The sequence below is a fragment of the Canis aureus genome, chromosome 30, assembly GCF_053574225.1.
Source record: "Canis aureus isolate CA01 chromosome 30, VMU_Caureus_v.1.0, whole genome shotgun sequence".
Taxonomy (NCBI): domain Eukaryota; kingdom Metazoa; phylum Chordata; class Mammalia; order Carnivora; family Canidae; genus Canis; species Canis aureus.
The window spans coordinates 25,638,933-25,646,921 of record NC_135640.1 but is presented as its reverse complement, the minus strand read 5'-3'; positions in this window follow the sequence as shown (position 1 = coordinate 25,646,921).

The following is a 7,989-nucleotide window of genomic DNA, read 5'->3' as shown; positions in this document are numbered from 1 at the left end:
CTTTATATCTAAAGATTCTCTGACACTTGACTTTTAGCATTTCATGGGTTTCCAACTGACCTGTTGGAATTGGCATTTGGTGAAAGTTGAGACTGTGGTACATAAATCACTGTTGTACAGTGCAGGCATGTGCCTCTTGCTTACCTTTGATTGTGAGGCCACATGGTTCTGTGACTGTGTTTATGCATCTGTTGCTTAACTAACTGAAGGGCAGATGCTAAGTCTTTCTCACTTTTCATATTTTTTGTCTGGCACTACTTACTTTGCAAATAGTGGGTTTTTGGGCTTAATTAACTAATGTTTAACATTTTGGTAATGGTAGGTAGAGCCGCTGGGATAAAATGTTTATTTTGTTCACTGATGTAGCTATCAGAGAACTGATTAATCCTAAAGCTTTTATTTATTTATCTTTAAAATATTTTATTTATTTTTTCATGAGATGCACATGAAAGGCAGAGACATAGGCAGAAGGAGAAGCAAGTTCCCTGTGGGGAGCCCAATGTGGGACTTGATCCTATGATCCTAGGATCACACCCTGAGCCAAAGGCAGATGCTCAACCACTGAGCCACCCAGGTGACTCTAATCATAGAGCTTTTAGAAGAAGCATCATAGCAATGCTTATTTATTTATTTATTTATTTATTTATTTAATTTTTTGGATTTAAATATGTTTAACTTTTTTGTGTATGGCTTTTCAATATTGTAGAAATGAATGCCATAAGATTCTTAGGAATGTTAGTCTGTAGATTTAATAAGTTACTTTGCAAAATCACCATTGTATTCAACAAGAGTTAGACTCTGTTACTTAGCCTTATTAGATCTTGTGTTATTTCTATTCTTAGGTCTAGTTCCAAACCTACTTATAAATGTGTCAGTTAACACAAAGGCATCAGTGCCCTGTACTTTATATAAATAATGGGCTTTTCCTGTTGCTTTCCCACCAGGGAAAGTTGACACTTGATTAGAAATTGAACTTAAATTAAGCTATTGATTTTCTTCGTTTTTTTTTTTTTTTTTTTTCCCCTTTTTTGAAGCTTGAAGCTATTGGTGTAGTTACGGTGCTAGGTCAAATTCTCTTTGTAATTCAGAGGAAATGAATTGATTCATATAGAGATGGAACCTGTGATATTAGCCTTATTTATGCCATTTATTGATCAACAAATTCAACTCTCTAAATGAGTGAAATGAAAAATTGAGTAAATGGAAAATCATTTTTGTGAACACTGTGTGTTTACCTTAGACTTCCTAATGTTGTGGCAAATTTCAGCTGCATGCTTGGTACAAAGATCAATTTTGAAAGTAGCTCCTGTAACATGATCATGTCATTATGTTCATGTGGGAGTAAAATCTTGTTATGCTGTAATGAAAGAGGAATACCAAATATCCTCTAATTAAAGGACATGATTTGGCCAGAAATACAAGTAAATCCATGAAATGGAGAAATGATGACAACGTTTAGACATACATTTTATGTAATTAAATAAAAATATTTGTAAAATACTTCTAAGTTCAAATGAAAAGACCCTTGCTGTGTCTATGGAGTTAATATGTTATGTTGGATCAACCCTTCCCACTAAGTATGCCATCTTCTTCCCCCTCATTAGGCAAATGTTGTCGTTCGTGCCATTTCTAATTTTCAAGTGTATAGTAAGAATGAAGATCATTCTAGAGTTATTCTCAAAGCCATATGTCCTGTGAAAACAAAGGGCTCTCAGATTTATGAAATGGTTATTTGAGTTCAAAGGCAAATGAAACTAAGCCACTGTCATTTAAACATTTAGGGGTTCCCCACAGCCCTCTGGATAAGCTTCAGGCATCATGTTGGTAAAATCCTTCCCACCTCCCCAACTTGTGCCTTTCTCTTCTACTTCCTGTTTTACCAACCATCTTTCTTTGAGCTTCAGCCAGACTGATCTATTTCCCAGTTACCCAAATGTCTTCCACTCGCTTTTTCCCCTAGGTATTTGTACACGCTTGGCTTACCTAAAGCAATTCTGTTCTATTTTTGCCTGGTTGATTTCTCATCCTTGAGGTCTCAAGCTAGAAGGCATATTGTTCCAAGAGTAGCCTCTCATCCCTAAAGTTGTGATTGGTGCTCCCATGATGGACCTTCCTCGGTGAACAGTACTTCCACTTGCAAACCTAACTGCACAGTGGAATATTGATTGTCTCTTTACTCCTCTTTCTCCGTTGATTTCATGCTCTGTGAGAGCAAGAACTATGTCTTCGCTAATTCTATTGTATCCCCAGTAACAAACACACTACTCAGTGCCTGGCAATTAGAAGGCTCTCAGTAAATGCTTCTTAAATGAATGAATGATTGAAATGCATGGAACCCATAGAAAACTATGTTTTCTCCTGAAAAAGTTTCCATTACAGTTACAAGAGTAACCAGTTTAGCTTGTCAAGATACTTAATAATTGCTAAAAGTATGCTTAATTTTGAAGGGTTAAGAGCAAAGTTACTTATCTCTTTAGTAGACATTAGCTTTTTTGGAGGGAGGGCTAGAGGGAGAGACAGAATTTTAAGCAGAGTCCCTACCCAGTGCAGGGCTTGGTCCTACAACCCCGAGATCATGACCTGAGCCAAAATCCAGAGTCAGTTACTCAACCAACTGAGCCACCCAGGCAACCTGGCATTAATCTTCTTTTAATGGATTGCCGATGCTGTTTTTTGAAGTTAGAAAGAAAAAAAAAAACTGGACAACTCAGTCCCACTCTGCCATTTGCTTAATATTAGTGCTCAATATTAAATGAGTAAAATGTGGTCACACTTCACCTAATTTGCTTGCTTTTGTAGTTTGACATCAAAAGTCTATTTACTTAAATATACCTGAAGGAATTCATTACCCAAAGTAGTCCCTCCCATGGAGGATTCTTGGGCTCTAATTCCCTAGGCACTGTGATAGTGTAAAGCCTTATTACAGTTAATTTTGGAGCTTACAATAGGTGAATAAGTTATATTTTTAAAACAAGAATTTTATTACAATTTCCATTCTATGAATTTTTTTTGGAATAAAAGGAATGGACATTTTAATGTAGATTCTAAAAAGAAGTTGCTGAGTCCCATGGCACAGTAGAAAAGGGTATTAAAGGCCACTGGGATTCCCAGACCATAATTTTGCATTAATGGATTTCTTCTGACATAATGTTGTTTATATTAATTTTCTACTTCTAATGCCAAAACATGTTAGTTTCTCAAGTGCTTTGATTTCATGAAAAAGTGCATTAGATTGAAAATTCCTAACCCTTACCTGCCTTTGTCTTTTGGGAAAAATAGGAATAAAAGGTATAAAAATAATTCACCTGGTTATAAAGTAATTTCACACTTCTTTTTCTTTGCTGCTGGAAATCTGTACCCCGGAAGCAGCATTTGCTCAGCACCCCAGGGGGCTCTGTCCATTTCCACCTGATCCACATTGCATGACATCAGTGTCCTCAGTGTACACTGGGCTCACTCACCTCTCCCGGGGTCTCTGTCCATTGTTCTCCCCTCCACTACATGGTATAATATACTCAGATTACGCTGGGATTCCCTTGCCACTAAGTGTACTGTGTCTCAGTGAACACCGAGCACATAGCCTGGGCACTGTGGTGCACAGGGAAGGGCAGCCTGAATCCTGCATTCCCTGAAAGTTTACTTCAACACCTGTCCTCTTTGTCTTGGATGATGATACATTATGACAAAGCATAATTAATGCGAACAAGTAGTGTAAGTTAAGGGAACTTTTTTTATAGCCACTGTTTTTCACAGTATACCACAAAACTATGCTTTAAAACTATTATAACTGAGATTGTAACTTTGTTGACTTTGATTTTGTATTCTCCTATTAAAGCATAGACTCATTGTTCTTGTGAAAAGAATTGTCCTATTTTAGTGATCAGGAGATATTGCCAACAAACCAGTAAATGAAATTTTATTTCTGAATGAAGCATAAGAACTTATAGCATAAGAACTGGAATATTCTTGGCTGAAATAAAACTTCTTATTGGCAATCACGGGTGTTTAAAATTGTCTGAACTGAGTGTTTAGTATGTTAAGTCACTATTACTATATATACATTTTTTAAAGGACCCAGGATGCCAGTTTTTTACTTTGATATATTAAATAAGTAGCTTTTCTTGAGCTATGCTTCAGAGAACACTAGTGTCCTAAGAGTTGTTAATAGGTGTTTTGGGAAAAAAGATTCCTTTGGCCAAATTAGATTGTTAAATGTTGCAAGCTAAATCACCATTCTAACTACTCATGATATGCATTGGCATTTTAAAGGCAGGCTCTAAGAGCTTCCAAAGTAAAAAAATAAAAATAAAAACAAAAAAAAAGTCCCGTTTAACCATGTTTAACCTAGTATTTCTTAAACTTTTTCTAAGATTCCTAAACTTAATAGTCAAATACTATTTTTATTTTTAAATAAAGATTTTATTTATTTATTTGAGAGAGAGTAAGAGGCTCCTCGCTGAACAGGGAGCTCAACTCAGGGGAATCCCTGGGCCCTAGGATCATGACCTGAGCTGGAGGCAGACACTTAACTGACTGAGCTACTCAGAAACCCCTTAATGGTCAAATAGTATATAAATTCAGAAAACCACACAATTGTACAGCTTCTAGAATTTTTCCCCTCACCACATCAAACCTCACCACTACCACCCCCACCAAAGAGACTAGTATCCTGACTTCTTTGGTAATCTATTTCTTGTATTTCTTTCCCACACAAATGCCACAGTGATTTAGTTTTGTCTTTATATGTAGGTCTCTAAGCATTTAAAAATCTCTCTCCATACAAATATAGTATAATACACAATATGTTTAAGATTTATAGATATAAATAATCTTTCCCATTCCCCCCATAAAAGCTCCGAGTCCACCTCCTATCATGGGGACATTAGTGGGTTTCTACCTAAATCTACATACCCAAAATGCAGTTCTTTGATTCCCCCCAAAATGCTTGGCCTCTTGAACTGGTTTCTTGTTTTTGGTTGATATCTGTTTGCTCTTTTCCTCTGATAATGTCTGTTACCTGGTTTGATCTTTCGTGTCTCACTTTGTTTCTATCTTTTAAAACCTTTAACCTCTTCATTTCCTCTTGATTTTCAGAAACTTTCTCCATTTAATCTTTTATTTCTCTTAAGGTATTATCTTGTGCTTATTTGCTCTTTTATGTTTATTTCTGTCTTTTGCATTGTTTTTATTTCTGAAATATATTTTTTCTTTTTAAAATTTTTATTTAAGTTGTAGTTAGTTAACTAACATACAGTCCAAACTCTTCTGAGTTTCTCTTTACCCCTGGATTTTTTTTCTAACTTATTTCATTTCTTAATGTCCCTTTAGTCTGTCTTTTGCTCATTTAAAAATTGCTGTTTACAGTTATCTCTTTTGTAGCCTTTTGTTTCTTATGTGCCTTTATTTTGTACAGAGATTGTATTCTGCTCATTATTTTCTATTACCTTTTTTTTTTTTTTAATGAAATGAGTTTGCTAAACTTTTAGGATGGGAGTGGGGGGCTGAGGATCTTTTCCAATTTCATTGCACTAAAGCTTTGCTTCTGATATTTCTATACGATCTTCAAAACTGGGTACAAACTTCATGAGAACTCCCAAATTTCTCTCTTCTTCCACTGTCAACTGCACATTTCATTCTTTGTCATTTGTGTCTATTATTCCTATTCTGCTCAGTTCATGTTTCATTCCCAGGTTTGGTTCTTGGTGTGGGCTTTGTGTTGGAAGGGAACTTTGACTGGTTAACTTTGAGAGTTTATAGGTCCCAGCCTGTTTCCATGCTTTCCCATTTTGCCCTGAGCCCCTCATTCCTGCCTACTGTAACTATTTTGTGAGCTGCACAGAACTAAGCAAATGTAACAAAATATTAGTATTGTTTTTGTTGGAAAGCACACCAACACATGGTTACCTTTTGGAGGACAAGGAGTAGGTCCGGTTTGAATTTTGTTCATCCATGATGTAGGGGAGAAGGTGATTTTCCTTTCATCCTTCTAGGTTCTTGGCTGAAACCCCTGTGTTAAAAGACAGATTAAGAGAATAAAACCAAACAGAAGTTTAACAATATGTCTACCTCCTGTAAACGTGAAAGATACCCAGGAAAACTGAGTAACCCTTGATGGGGCCAAAACCATTACCTTAAATACCATCTTCAGTTAACAGCAACAAAAAGAGATGTTGGAGGGAGGGTGGGAGAAGATCTGTTGATGGGGGTTTATCAGGAAAAGCACAATTGGAAGTAACAAGGGTAAGATTTTTATGCAGATCTAAATCACTGCGTTTGATAAGAATTTGATAAGAATTTTACACATTTAGTAGTCTCTTCTTGGTATGGAGGGTGAGATATCCTTACAAATGGAGATTCTTCTAATAAATGTAAAGGTCTCTTACAAAAACATCTATTTTCAGCACTTCTCCAGTGTCTGCAGCCTCTCAAAAATAATAAGCCCCAGATAATCAAAGTTTGGGGGTGGCAAATTTTTCTCCCCTTCAGTAGTGACCAAGACCAATAGTGACCCCTCAGATTCAGTAAACTTTAGGCAGAATTCTTCACTCTAGGCCCCAACTTCCCTTTACTTAGAGCATTTACTTTAGAACACTTGTACAATCGGCCCTCGAACAATGCAGGTTTGAACTGCTTGGAACCACTTACATGTGGATTTTTTTTAAGATAAATACTGTACAGCACTGTAAATGTGTTTTCCTTTCTTCATTCTTTTCTTTTTTTTCTCTAGCTCATTTTATTGTAAGACTACAGTGTATAATACACATAACATACCAAATATGTGTTGATCAACTGTTTATGTTATCCCTAGGACTTCAGTCAACAGCTGGCTATTAGCAGTTAAGTTTTGGGAGAATCAAAAGTTATATGCAACTTTCAGTGGGGAGGAGGAGGGGGGCATCCCCCAACCTGGTACAAGTTGACCATTGTACAAGGGTCAACTACAGTTGTAAATTTTTTCTATGCTCCTTTGAGATGTAAATCTTCTAAAAAGCCTCTTACTAGTTTTACAATCTAAGATTGTTTCCAAGGAAGCCATGCCTTTGAAGTAGGATCATCAAGGAAGATAGCATCCCCATCTGTAGTCTCTGTGGGAAGGTAAAAGCCTAATTTCTTTGGGCACCTTACTGTAAGTTGTCAAAGTACTTCTTGTCACATAGATAGTGGCAAGCTTACATTTCCTTTGGGTAAAGAAAATTAGGAGACACAGGTGGACTTGAATCCTGCTCCTCTCCCCTGCACTTCAGTTCTTAAAATCTCCCCCTGCTTACCCGCCCTCCCTCCCACCTTTGAGTAGAGCTGTCAGGATTTGATTGTACTTTCTCCTCTGTTGCTGCCAAGAGCATTGTGATAAAGCAATTTGGTTTGCTTATTTTGTTCAGTGTGAGTTTTCTTTAACAATAATTTTTGATGATTATAGGAACAATGCTAAAGTAGTTGGTAGTGTTATAAATTAACATTGAAAAACTTGGTTGAACATGTGTCTAAAACTTGTATTTTAGAGTCTGCATGTTTGCTGTTAGTAAATGTGTAGGGATTGTGTTCACATGTAGAAAGGGATATGGATATGAAAAATAAGCCTTTGATTAAATGGTATATTTGCCCCTAGATGAAAGTAAGAAACAGATCTGATGTTAGGGTTGAAAAAATGAAAACTCATGGGCAAAGAATGCTAATTTGAAATAGCAATAAGCAAACAACTTTGTTTCTACTTGCAGGAAAGTATTTAACCTGCACTCTTTAGACAGTTCAAGTAACTGTGTATTGTTTTCACACAACACCTTTTCTTCTGGGAATTCCATAGCTCTCTGAACTAGCAAGGATTATTACTGCCATCTGGCAGGTGAGGAAAGTGAACATAGTTAAGTGTGACCTTCCAAAGTCACATTATCAATTGATGGTAGTTTGGTGCTATTTTCCATCATCTGTAGACTTATTCAACGACAAAGCTCATTTTGAAAGCAATATTTCAGTGTTATGGTCTGGGAAAAA